Here is a 12,552-nt window from a genome sequence, read left to right on the forward strand (position 1 = left end):
CACTACATGGAAAAAATTATTGGAGTACTAGTGTACTGCAGAAGAGCTTTCTACAGCCCAGTGTTTCCTTCAGCTTGGTGTCTGGCATGTAGGGGATAGTTGTATGTGTACTGTCTCTTAATTTGTAGTTGAAAATAGATTTCTCTTCTGTCTACTCTCAGTGCATGTTTAGACAGTACCATATGCCTTCTTTGATGTAGGGAATTGGAGCTTAAAACAGCTCTGACATGTTCCTGACTTCAGTCTTCTGCTTGATTCAGTTCTGTACTTCCTCATTTTTATTTGTAAGCTTTCTGGCTTGAATTGTAAACAGTATAAATTTTATTTTCTCACTTTATATGCGATTAGGCACAATGAAGTAGCTTCCTATTTAAAATAGTCTGAAGAAGTAGTAGGGTTCTGTAGAACAATTTTTTATTTTGAAATGCATGTCTTTGCAGTTTGGGTTGCTAGCTGAATTTGAACTGGTAGATGGCACTAAAAATTGCAGCTGAAGTAGTAATGAATGACCTTCTTTAGCACTTTGATCAAGCATTCAAGATGTCATCAGATCATTTGCTAAGGAATTCCATTTCTTGCTGAAATGAAGATAAGTATTTGGGACCGATAGGTTTCCAGTGCTTGTCCTGTGCTTTCCTCGGGTGTTCCATTCCATTTTACCGTGTGTCCTGTCTTTTGCTCTTGTTTTTTACCCAGCCTTTTGCATTGCTGCATTCTCTCTAGCTGCAAATGCCGTTGGCTGTACCTAGGCTTTGCTCTCTGACTTTGGCAACTATCTTTTCCAGAATTAAATCCTGTTTAGATGATCTGTGGGAATGAGGTATTGGTGGGGTAGAGTGCATTTTCAGACAATCTTTAGTGATGAATTTCAACCAGGTGCTGCAATGCAAAGTGAAAGAGCTTTTTCAAAGACTTGGCTTATTTATTTTTTTTACTGACTGGCATCAAAGTGATTTCTGATACCTTTAAGAGTTCATGTTTCTGTGAAGCTGTAGAGTTTCAGTATTACTGAGCACACAAGTTGACCAAACTGTTGAGATCTTCCTAGACCTTTCCTTACAATGAGCTCCCAGAAGTTTTTGCTGTCTCAAAAGCCAAGTTTTACTGAATATAAGACATGGAATACTAGCTTGTTAATTAGAACTCAAGCATTTAGGTTGGTCCTGGGTCCTTGTTTTGCATCAGTTACTCCATTGCGTTCTGGCTCATCATAGGTTTCTCTGGCTCTTCAGAAGCATTTATTTTTTTTATACAAGGCCTGGATGGGTGTTTGGTCCTTAAAACTGTTTTCTCAGTCTCTTGCTTGAGCTGTAGCCTCCCTTCCGAGACTTTCTTAGTCCTTTCTGTTATGCCTTCCCTCCCCTACCATGCTCAGTTGCTTCCTAGGTAGAGAACAGTATGTCCTTCCTCAGCGTAAATCTGTCTCAACCTAGAAACCGTTTTAAAGGACAGTAACAGAAAATTATAATAAAATCAAACTGTTTCATGTATAAACATGTTAATATGCTTTTGCTTGTGATTTTAGAACCATCTAATGCTTTAAAAAAAAAAAGAGAAAGACATGAGAACTTATGGAATAGATAATAGGTATATGTGGTTCTTGACAGGGTGGTGCTATCAATTCCACTTAATTGTGGGCTTTTTTAGGCAGTATTTTACTTAGATAATTTTCATTGAATTCCTGTCCAGTCTGGAGACTAGTAAGTCTTCACATGCTGAAATGTGGTATTTTGAAAGTACAATCAGCTTCTCTACTAATTTATTACATGAGCTTGGTCCGTTTTGCCGTTAACCGATCAGAGGGATGTTAGGATATCTTTCAATGGGAATTTTAACTGGATTTCATTCAGACTTTTTCCTCTTAAAAGGACCGTATATTCATTAAGTTTACTACTACCAGACATTCTCTACAGAATTACAATAAGCCAACCACTTAAAACTACTTAAGTGCATGTTTAAAAGAAGCAAATAACAACACACACACACACCCCAACACTCTTATAAATACTCAGATTGTGGAACCTCCATCCTTGTAGGTACTAACAACCTGAGTCTACATGGTCCTGGACAATCTGCTCTAGCTGACTGTGGTTGGACTGCAATCTCAAGAGAGATCTTCCAGCCCCGGCTGTTCTGTGATTCTTTCGCAATAAGAAATCTGAAATAGCTCCCATTGCTGAAAAAAGAAAGAAAAACTCCAAAGATGTGAGGTTCTGTGTTTCCTGGGTTAATTTAAATTATACCAATCGAAACAACTTTACACATTTCACTATCATGTTTATAACCATTTTCTCAACACTAGCAGAGTCTGGAAGAATGTTTGGTTTATTACAGACACTGAATAGGGAGTGTTTTAGTAGTAAGAGATTAAGTAGTTTTTAGAGGGGATTAATTGTGAAGTAGAAGGAGGGGATAAATTAAGTAATTCAGCTTAACAATCAAGGTAATATTTTATTTCATTGCTGGCAGTAAATATGCTTTTATTGCAGTAGAGTAGCATAGTGATTACACTAGGTATATCCTAATCTTGGTCTTTGGTTGACAACAAGGATTATTTATGTACGGGGTCACTGAGTATTGAAAAGTAAAATAAAAAGGATTTAATTTTAAAAGTGAAAACTGACTTGTGAAACCTTTTGAAACTAGCTAGCATCTGTTTGACAAAATAATTCTTTCAACAGCTTATAAAGTCACATTTATTCAAACCTGAGTGTGAAGACTTAATTTGAAATAGATGCCAGTGGATTGACCACTTCAAGAGAAATCTTAATATAAGAAACAAGTGGAGGGATTTGAGAATCAACGTATACAACTTCAAGTTCCATTGGAAAAATCAAAGCTTTAGTCTGTTTATTAAAATTTCCTGGACAAAGGTATGCTTTTGAGGGAGAGGGCAGTTATCAGTTAAACATACAATGCCACGCAGCACATGAAGGGCAGATCAAAGGAAAACAAATTATTAGATGTAAAATAAAATTTGTTCCAAGTATATGAATATTGTTCAGTTTACTAATGATCCTAATGCAATTACCTTCCTTGGATTATGGATCTCATTTGCATAATCGCTAAGTAACAATGATGCGAATATACAGATCTCCTGACTTTAGCATTTATTATCTCTGTGCTGCAATTTGCTCCTGTTTTTCAAGATGTTTGTCAGCAACTAAGATGGTAGCTTAATCTAGTCACCTGACTTGTCTGAAAGAGAAAAGCTTAAGTATGAAAGGAGAAATAACTCTAAAAAGGAAAGAGTTGACCTATCAAAAGGAATGTGTGAATTTAAAACTTGATTCATTTCATTGCATCCTCACCCTTCCTACAGGTCAGCAAGTAAACTCTACTTTGAAAATATTTTATATTCTTTGTTATTTATTTTAGAGTGAGAATGTTCATTGTCTATCCTGACCTAGTCTTCAGATTGCATTGGGGTGGGGGAGCAAGGGAGGCAGGAGGAACCCCGTATATTGGCATCGTAGGTTGAGAGTGAAGGAAAGTGAAAGCAGGATGGTGATAAATCTGTAAAATGGTTAACTCTTTAGAGGTAAAAAATTGGTGAAAAGCTAATTTGATGTAATTGATATCCTGCTACAAATTCCTTTTACATCACTAATTGGGAACATACCTCATCTAGTTACGAAGACAAACCGCTACTTGAAAACAATAACTGTGTTGCATTTTAACAAGGGAAAGAAATTTCTGTTTGGATTTCAGTCAGGGAAGCAGAGCCATTCCCAGACACTTTACTGGAGTCAGCAGATGGAACCCTGAAAATCCTCTTTATTGGGAATATGACAACACTCAAATTCCACTGTTCATCTTGTGTGTGTGTGTCCACACTGATAAACTGCAGAGTCTAGAAACAAAGGTAAGCACAGTAAGGATGTATAATTCGGAAAAATGTTTGTTGAAAACTGACACTTGAAAAATAGGGAAGGTGCTTATGCACTGTATAATGTAGCCTACATCTAGGGGTTTGAAATGTTTCCCCATCAGGTATGACATAAGTTCTTTTCATACATAATCAAAGCTTTATAGGTAAATCACTGAGCTGTGCAGGTCCCAGTCTCTGCTCTGGTAAATGTGGCCCTGAATCTGCCCTTGACTTAGTTGATGTATGAGGACTGTATTGAGCTTATAAAGCTTTCTCTTGTGTTGTCATCTTCATCTCTGGCTGTGCTTTCCATTTCTCTGCTGGAAAGAAATTTGCTGTTGACTTTCAAAGAGCGATGACATTGGGCTAAGATGCTCTTAAGGAGTCCAGAAAGACTTCTGCAAGTGATATCATAGGATTGTTGCAGGTTAATTATTGGTAAAAGCAGCACAGAAAGTATCTTGAAGTCAGTAACTTACACTTAAGCAACCCAGCTTTAGACCTCATCCTGTCTTGATGATCAAATAACAAGAGAAAATGGAATTTTAGTATAATGACATTCTAACAAACATATTGGGGAGCAGTTGTACAATTGTTTTGAAATTAAAAAATTATCAGTAGGCTTGTCACAGGAACAGTCCTGGAGAAACTTTTCTTGTAAATTTAAATGCCAGCTAGCTAGTTTTTTTTTTTTCTGTACACTGTTAAGACATTATTCACGCTTTTACAGAGCGCACCAACCTTGAGTAGTTGATTACTGATGCTGATAAGCATCAAAAGAATATATGTTCTCTAAGTTTTTGTGGAATTTAAAAAATAAATCAGCATATTACTTAAATCAACTTTGAGTTAATTGCAAAGATTTTCTTTTAAGTTTGACTCACTGTGGTATAGCAGAAGTTGATGTGTAGAACTTGATAGATGAATATGTGTCTAGGTTACAAATGATGAAATGCTACTGTAAATTGTTGTTTCAGTAGTTACCCACAAGGTGGGGGAATGAAACTTTCTATTGTACTGCTGTTGCCTTACAGCTTTCCCACCCACCCTCCTCCTGCCTGGATACCGTACTGTTAAAATCATCTAATTGATATGGTCAATGCAGAGCATAGAGCTATAAATTAGAGGCTGTCAGAAGCTTTACAAACTATAGATCCAAGCCTGGAGTTTTTAAGTGTTGAAAAAATGCACTACAACGATCATTCACATGTTACTTCTTACTTGTACATAGTGTTACAGGAATTGGTGCAGATTTCCATGTGTACAGATTTCTTTAGCGGGTAATGTTTTAGAGTGAAAGCCTTTCCGTGTGGTTTCTACTGAAGTGCTCGTTCTGCTAATGCTACTGTTGAATTGCAGAAATTGATCTGAAGATGGCTGTGTAACAGACAGTGTCGTATAAGGTATGTCCTATTTTTCTTCTGCGTATCTAATAAATTCAGAGAGATCTAAGGCAGCCCGAGAAGCCATCACAGAACTGTTTAACAGGGTTGCGTGCTTTTTCTTTGCACCGTTTAGCTAAAGTTAATAACTAACTTATGGTAGATATTACACCTATTTCAAATTGTACTTAAAAAGTACCAAAGACTAATACTTGCAAACAAAGCGAAAATGAAAAAATAAGCAATACTGTTCTGTATTTGGGTCATGACTGCCACCTCTTACTTCAGAGATTGCCTCTACGAGCTGCTGCTAAAGAGAACTAGTCTTCACTCAACTTGTATAGTTCAGTTGTAGGAGCCATTCTTACACTTGTGAGCTTCCAGGACTGTACAGAATATCATGTATGTTCCTTTAGAGCGTGCAAGAATTGGAGATGTATTAGCCCATTTGCTCCTTTTGTGTCTGTATTGTTGGTTGCAAGTGTCCTTTTCTTTGTCTGCTTTTAGGATCCTTTCCAAGTCCTACTTTCTAAAGATTCTCTTTCCAATTCTATGGAAAGAAGTACCTAAAACAGGAAGTAGGTAAGGCTGCTTTGGCCCTATCTTTTTACTGGCAAAAAATATTTCATGAGAGAAAATCTTGCTGGGAGGGCATATGGGAGAAAAGACAATCTTCTTTGTAGGGGAATTAAACATTTTAAACCAGGTTGTTTCTAGTATTATCAGACATAGTGCTCTCTGTGCTAGCTTCTGAGGGCTACTCCGTTCCTCCTGACATGCCTTGCAATTTCCTAATCCAGTAGCATCTAGGGCTTGCAGGCAGGAGCTGAGAACTGAGGAGAAGAAAGGAAAGATGGAGAGAAGGTACTTGCTTACTGACAGCACTTGCAACAAGATTGCTGCCTTATTCCTTTTCTAGTCTTTGTCTAGCTACTGTCATCCAGAAGACAAGAACCTTGTGACTTTCTGTGTCCCATCTATTATGTCCTGGGTAGCCAGCAAGTTTTTTAAATCTCAGTTTGGCCTTTTTATTCTTGGAATTCTGCTAGACATTGTGTTCTGGGTTAATATCTAACCTTTTTCAGGGGAAGCTTGATGGCTTCCATGGGCGTGAAGGGCAAACTGAGCTGGCCATGGTGGCACTGGCACACTTTAGATATGCTGAGTAACAAATTCTGGATGGCCTCTCATTTCTTTCTAGTAATTTCTGTGGCACCTGCCTGACTAATCTAGAGGTATTTAAAGGATTTAGGAGCTTAGAAAAAAGGAGGAATGGGGAATAAAAAGTGGAATGGAGAAACCTGGATAGGCCAGGAAACTTGAGAATCATATTCTGACTCTAGTACTTGCTCCCTGTGATCTGTAGTCATAAAGTTTAAAACCCTAATGTAACTTAGCTGTTGTAACATTTATATTTGACTCAATAAGTCTTTAAAAGTTTTCTTAGACTGAGATAATACTAATTTTTGTCATAGATAAGAGTACATGGAGGATTTCTTTAAGTTTCCTTTGTAGATGTCTCAAAACATGTTCAGCCTCTAATAGTTGTTTCTTTTATATTTGCACATTTGCAATTTTAAATATAAGTTGCACTTACATATAGGGCACATATTCTTGATGTTGTAGGTTATCTGTTTCAAGTTGTCATAATTCTATGCACATCTCTTTGAAAATAGGTATAACATATAATAATACATGGAAGTACTTTCAGGTCTACTAACATGATTGGTTTTTGGGTTTTTTTGTGAGCACAAAACTTCATTTCCAGAGCTATCCATCTATTCTCTTGTAAGCCCTCCTACATGGAGGCATATGTAGGAGCCCTCCCTCATCTAAGGACTTAAGCAAGCTTGTAGACCTGGGAAATACATAACTTAGCTGAAAGCATATTTAGGGCCATGTTTGCAAATAATAAGCATTAAACAATATGGCTAAAGTGGTATTAAAGCCAGTTAGGCAGGCAGTCTTACCAGTGCTGCAGTTCTGGCAAGGAGACACTGATATTCATCATGGGTCTGCCTCACTCCTTGTTTTGGTCCTTCTGTGGACCATGGCACACGGAACAGGCCGTTGTGTGACAATATGAAGCATTTAGCAACAATATTGGTCTGTGGAGTTCAAAGGCAGTCCAAGCCACTCATTCCTGTTTTTGTGCCGTGCTCTCAGTTGAGTAAATCCGATTGTCCGTTGAACCAAACTCTAAATGAGATCAGGAAACTCATGTGGCTTAACAGCAGTGAAACCTGTCGGTGGTGGGACTGAGCAGTTGAAAGTAGTAGTGAGATTGCCACCAAATGATTTGTAGCGTCAAATCACAGCCTTAGCCTAAGCAGCCCTTGGTTTGTGCTTGCTCTTCTGATGTGTCATGCTTATGTACATCATACTAAGAACTTGGAGTTTTTAAAGGTTATTTTTGTTCTTAAGCACAAGGTATACACAATTTATCTATCCTGCTATATCTTTTGAGAAAACTACTCAATTATCCGTATACTTAGGATTTTGGCTACTGCAATACAGTAGTTAAGTCAACAATACATCGACAGTCTTCCTCCTCTGTTTTCATCATTTGCAGCAATCAAAGCATCTATGCAGCAAATGATTGCTTTTCTCTGTTTCAGTTCACCAAAATAGAAGGCAGCCTTAGTTTCTCACCTTGGCAAAAGTTGCACCAAAATTCATTTATCGTGTAGTGATACATGTGTATAGTGTATACCACTGTGTGGTCACAATCCAGTAGACATTAGTATGCTTGACACAGCCTATATTTGATTAATCAGAGGACAGCTATGGAAGATTTTTGTGCTTCAGTTGTTCTTCAGCTTCTTTTAACCTGTAAGAATGTAGATGTTTGTTCAAATACAGACTGCTTGTAAATTCAAATGAGTGGCATGATTTAATGTTGGGAAGAAACTGAAGTGGTACCAATTGTCTTAATAACTTTGAGATCGAACAAACAAGGGAAGGGTGGGAAATACACATGTTAAATATTATTCTCTGCCTACATAGCAAGTACTGTGATACCAACACCTAAACACAATCAACAAAATTATCCGGAGTGGATGAGTTTAGTAAAGGCATATTTCACTTTTCCTGTGCTGGATTAATTTTCTGCCAGGTTAACAGTCAGCTGAGTACCTAGAGAGGGAAAGAAAAGGGAGAGGAGGGGGGTAAGTGTTCCCTTTGGATGATGGCAAGCTGTTAGTTTGGCTCAGCTTCATCCCAAAAGTTAGCAGTGCTGAAGAATTAGTTGAAATTTTTCAATAGAAGCTGCATGCTCAAGATGTGGATTTTCATCTGAACTAAGCTTTTCATTGAAAGATGACAGCTTTCCAGTGTTTCCATTTTTGTTGTCATTGAAGAATGGAGTACTAGAAAAGAAATTAAAAAAAATTTTCATCTGGAAGCTGAAATACTCTGGTTTTGAAGTGTTAGTGTTGTCTGATATGAGTTGTTACTGTTTGGGTGGCTTCATTGCCTCTGTTCTTTTCTGTGTGCTGAGGTCTGTGACCTGTTTCTGGGGCAGATGAATAATGCTCACATTGGCAGAGTGGAGCCAACAAAATGCCCCAAAACCAGAGGCAAGAAGCAAAGAAGGGAGTGTGAAACTCTAGCAGAGAGGCTCTTGGCAGGCAGGCAGGCAGGCAATTGATTAATCCACCAACAGATACATATGTGTGTGATGTTTTCATAGGCCTATGCCAGATGAGCACCAAGTAAGCAATTAAACCTCCAAATTCTTCCAATGACAGGAGTCAAACAGATGCCAGTGTGCAATAAATAGGACATGATTTAGGATCCAGCCACCAGCGTACCCAGTGAAGATAAATGGAAATAAAAGCTTTGCAGGATGAAGTCCACCAAAGGTGTGAGCATACCTACACATTTGGGATCAGGGTAGCTATCCACTTGCCACGAGATAATAGTGCTTTCCAAGGCATTTTGGAAGAAAAGACCTCTTAACATTTCAAGTTCATAAATATACAAGGAAAATGGTGTGAGAGCACAGCATGCGTCTGAACTGGGGCCACCTGAATTTCTAGCAGTTCAGTCAAGAGACTTACTGTGCATTTTCAGTGGAACCTGAAATAGATTCAGTTCATGAGATACAAAGCAATAGAGGGCAGAATAATAGCATTGTCCTTTCAACACAAATGAATGTTTCTACTATCAGTTTTTCTTAAGAAAACATGCTTCTTTTTAAGCACCCAGGTGGAGATCATAGCATAAGTCGAATGCATGCATAATATATTATTCAACTGTTCCACCAGGCCTATTCTGTTACAGGTGATAAGGACTTGGAAATCAAGTCTTCAGGGGGAATGCATTTCCATTTGGTAAAAACCTTCGTAATTAAGATGATTAAAAACCCTGCCCTTAGCATTCACTCTGGACTAAAACAGGGCAGGGGCAAAAAAAAAAAAAAAAGCCCGATACAGACTTGCATTTCTTCAATAAAGTTACAATAAGTGTTGTAAGGGTGGATCATAGGGGAAATTACTTTTATGTTGAAACTTCTAAATGTTAAAAGATCATCTGTGTGAGTGACGAAGGTGCTGTATGCTAGTGAGTGCTACTTTGTGTGGTCTGTATTAGAATGTAGTGATAGTGTTAGAATATGAAATTAAGAGACTTTTATGTCTTTTACAATCCTATCAGCTTGTACAAGCTAAGTGACTTGCAAGAGGAGTTAGCTGAGATCTCCAAAGAAGTGCTGACAAGAGTAGTCTATTGTGGAGCATAAAAAGCACTTTTTGCTGGGAACATGGGAGCGCTGTAAGAGTAGCAGACTTCTGCAACAAAACGTATGGAAGTGGTCATTTAAAGGTATCTTAGCTACTTTATAAGCAATATGTAGCCACTGATCAAAATAATTCAGTTTCCTTTCACAGCTGGTTCACCGAGGCATTTGCTTTTCACTGAGAAAGTGTGAGCTGGGGATTGCAATGCTAGTTCGGGATTGTTTTGCAGTTACTAACACTGTCCCAGACTTCTAGTGTGTCTTGCAGCAGAGGTCTTATGTGTTTTTTAAAACCTCACCCTTAAACACTCCAGTTTCCCATCTGGCAAATAGGATTGCAGTCCTTTTGTAACTGACTGGTATTTGATGTTGAAAATTGTCAGGTAATCAGATTTAATTATGTAAATACCATTAACTCTCTGTTCAAGTGATTCTATGCATTGACAGTGCAAGGATGTCAGTAACAAAGTATGATAGATATTTGGCAGTTCTTTGATGTTTTATAAACATCAGAAAATATTAATCCCTTTACACACATTGATTTTTGGCTGATGCTGGTAAACTAAAGCATGCCAGATAAATTCTATCTATCTTTTCGTACACCTTGCCTTTCACTTCGGTAATAATGACTTGGAGAGTTCCTGTGGGGCACTGGAAAATAAAATAATAATCACTGAACAATATTTTAATCCATGGATTCACTGAAATGTTAAAAATCGCTTGATTATATCAAACTTAATTTTTTTTTCTTTTTTATGAGAAATGTGGTTAAAGACAGACTGATCCTTTGCTATCCAGACTTCCTACTCATTGCTTGATGAGATCTAGTTCCCTATTATGGCAGTACACAAATCTTGGAAATGTTGTTTTTTGAAATACGACTGTTTTCAATCCTAGTGAAAACAAATGTTTAAAACTTAAGAATTTCCTGCAAAATTGAATGAATGCATTGAGCCCAAACTCTCTGAGAGAGCACACAAATTAAACACACTGGCTTGTTAGCCCTCAGAATAATGTTATGGAAAAGTTTAGGAAAGAGAGTTATTGTTGAATTTTCATAAATGGAATATTTTGTTAATGGGAGGGAAAGCAGATTAAATAAAAGCATAAATATATTGGCACATACTGACTTGAAGGACAGTTGCTCAGATTCAGTTAAAAACTGAAATCAAAATGAGACTTTTTTCTCCCTCTACTTCCCTCAGCCTAAGAATAGTAAGATGGTGGTTAGAGCACCAGTCTCCCACATTCCAGGTAACCATATGCTGATAAAACTTTTCTCTCTTTGACTGTATCATGAAACCTTCAGAACTTAGTGGTTTTACCCTATTGGGGGATGAAGGAAAAAGTGAAAAAGGTATTAGTGGAAGAGGAAATGAGATTTTCTCATAGCTGTGAATCTGAGCTGGATTTTAAATTCAACTTGGTTCTGTTATGTTGTCCTGTTAAGCCTTAGAAAAAAATTGTTTGCTGAATACATCACTCTTACGATACTGTGGAAGGGAGAACGCAAGACAATGCTGACTTCTCCTCAAGAGATCAGTATTCTGGAGAGGTTAGAGCTATATGTCTCCTGTGTGGGTGTTTGAGCATTTAAATTGGCCATCTGTAGGGACAGCAAACTGCTTAAGCTTTGTTTTCTTCTTTGTGAGATATTTCTATAACAGTCTGAGAATTAAACCAGAGTCCTAATCTAGAGAGGAAATTCAGATGGCTGGCCGTTCCTTTTTAAAAAAGATGCAATGCTTATCTGGAGAATTTTCCTAAGAACTTTAGCAGGATTGTAAATAAAAGCAGTGAATATTTTTACATTGTATTTAAATTCAGAAGTATTTACTTTGTGCGTTCTGAAGTCTACAGCGAGTCAGTTAAAATCGTAGTTCTATGGTAATAAGCAAATTCCTCAAAGATTTTACACAAAGTTTAAAAAGGCCTTGAACTTTGAAAAACAAAAATTAGCTGATCTGTGTGTTTTACTTCTTTCTATCCTCACTGTTGTCAGTGCTGAACCAGTGAGCACTGTTTATCATACCTCTAATCTGATTCTACTTGTGAAATTCACTTTCTAAGGCATCTATTTCATATATGCTATAAGAAAATTGACTTTTGGTCTGCTTAGGCATAGATTTCCCAAGACTCTTATTTCTGGTTCGCGATGAAGCTTAAAGCATTTGTCTCATGTAGGATTTCTACAGATACATGCTCATTAGTGAGTTGTCATGATGTTTAAAAGCTCAATAGCTTGCATAGCCGCTGGTTGACTCAAGTTCAAAGGCTTTCATGAAAGACCCTCAATAACAATGCTTTCTGCTTTTGACAGTTCAGTATCTATCTCAATTTTCTCTGTCTTTCCAAAGAGACAATGATTTAAGATTCACTCTAAACATAACGTAAATGATCGATGGCAGCTGACAGTTGCCATTGTTTGTTTGTCCAAACAGGTTATATGTGCAGCAAAGTCTGAACAATTAGTCCTGGGTTCACTTCTCCTTTGGGCTGAAGCTAATTTTGTACACAGTGTTTATTTTTCTTTTTGACCACATAGAAAAGTGTTTTTCAGT

The sequence above is a fragment of the Gavia stellata genome, chromosome 13 (assembly GCF_030936135.1).
Source record: "Gavia stellata isolate bGavSte3 chromosome 13, bGavSte3.hap2, whole genome shotgun sequence".
NCBI classification, from domain to species: domain Eukaryota; kingdom Metazoa; phylum Chordata; class Aves; order Gaviiformes; family Gaviidae; genus Gavia; species Gavia stellata.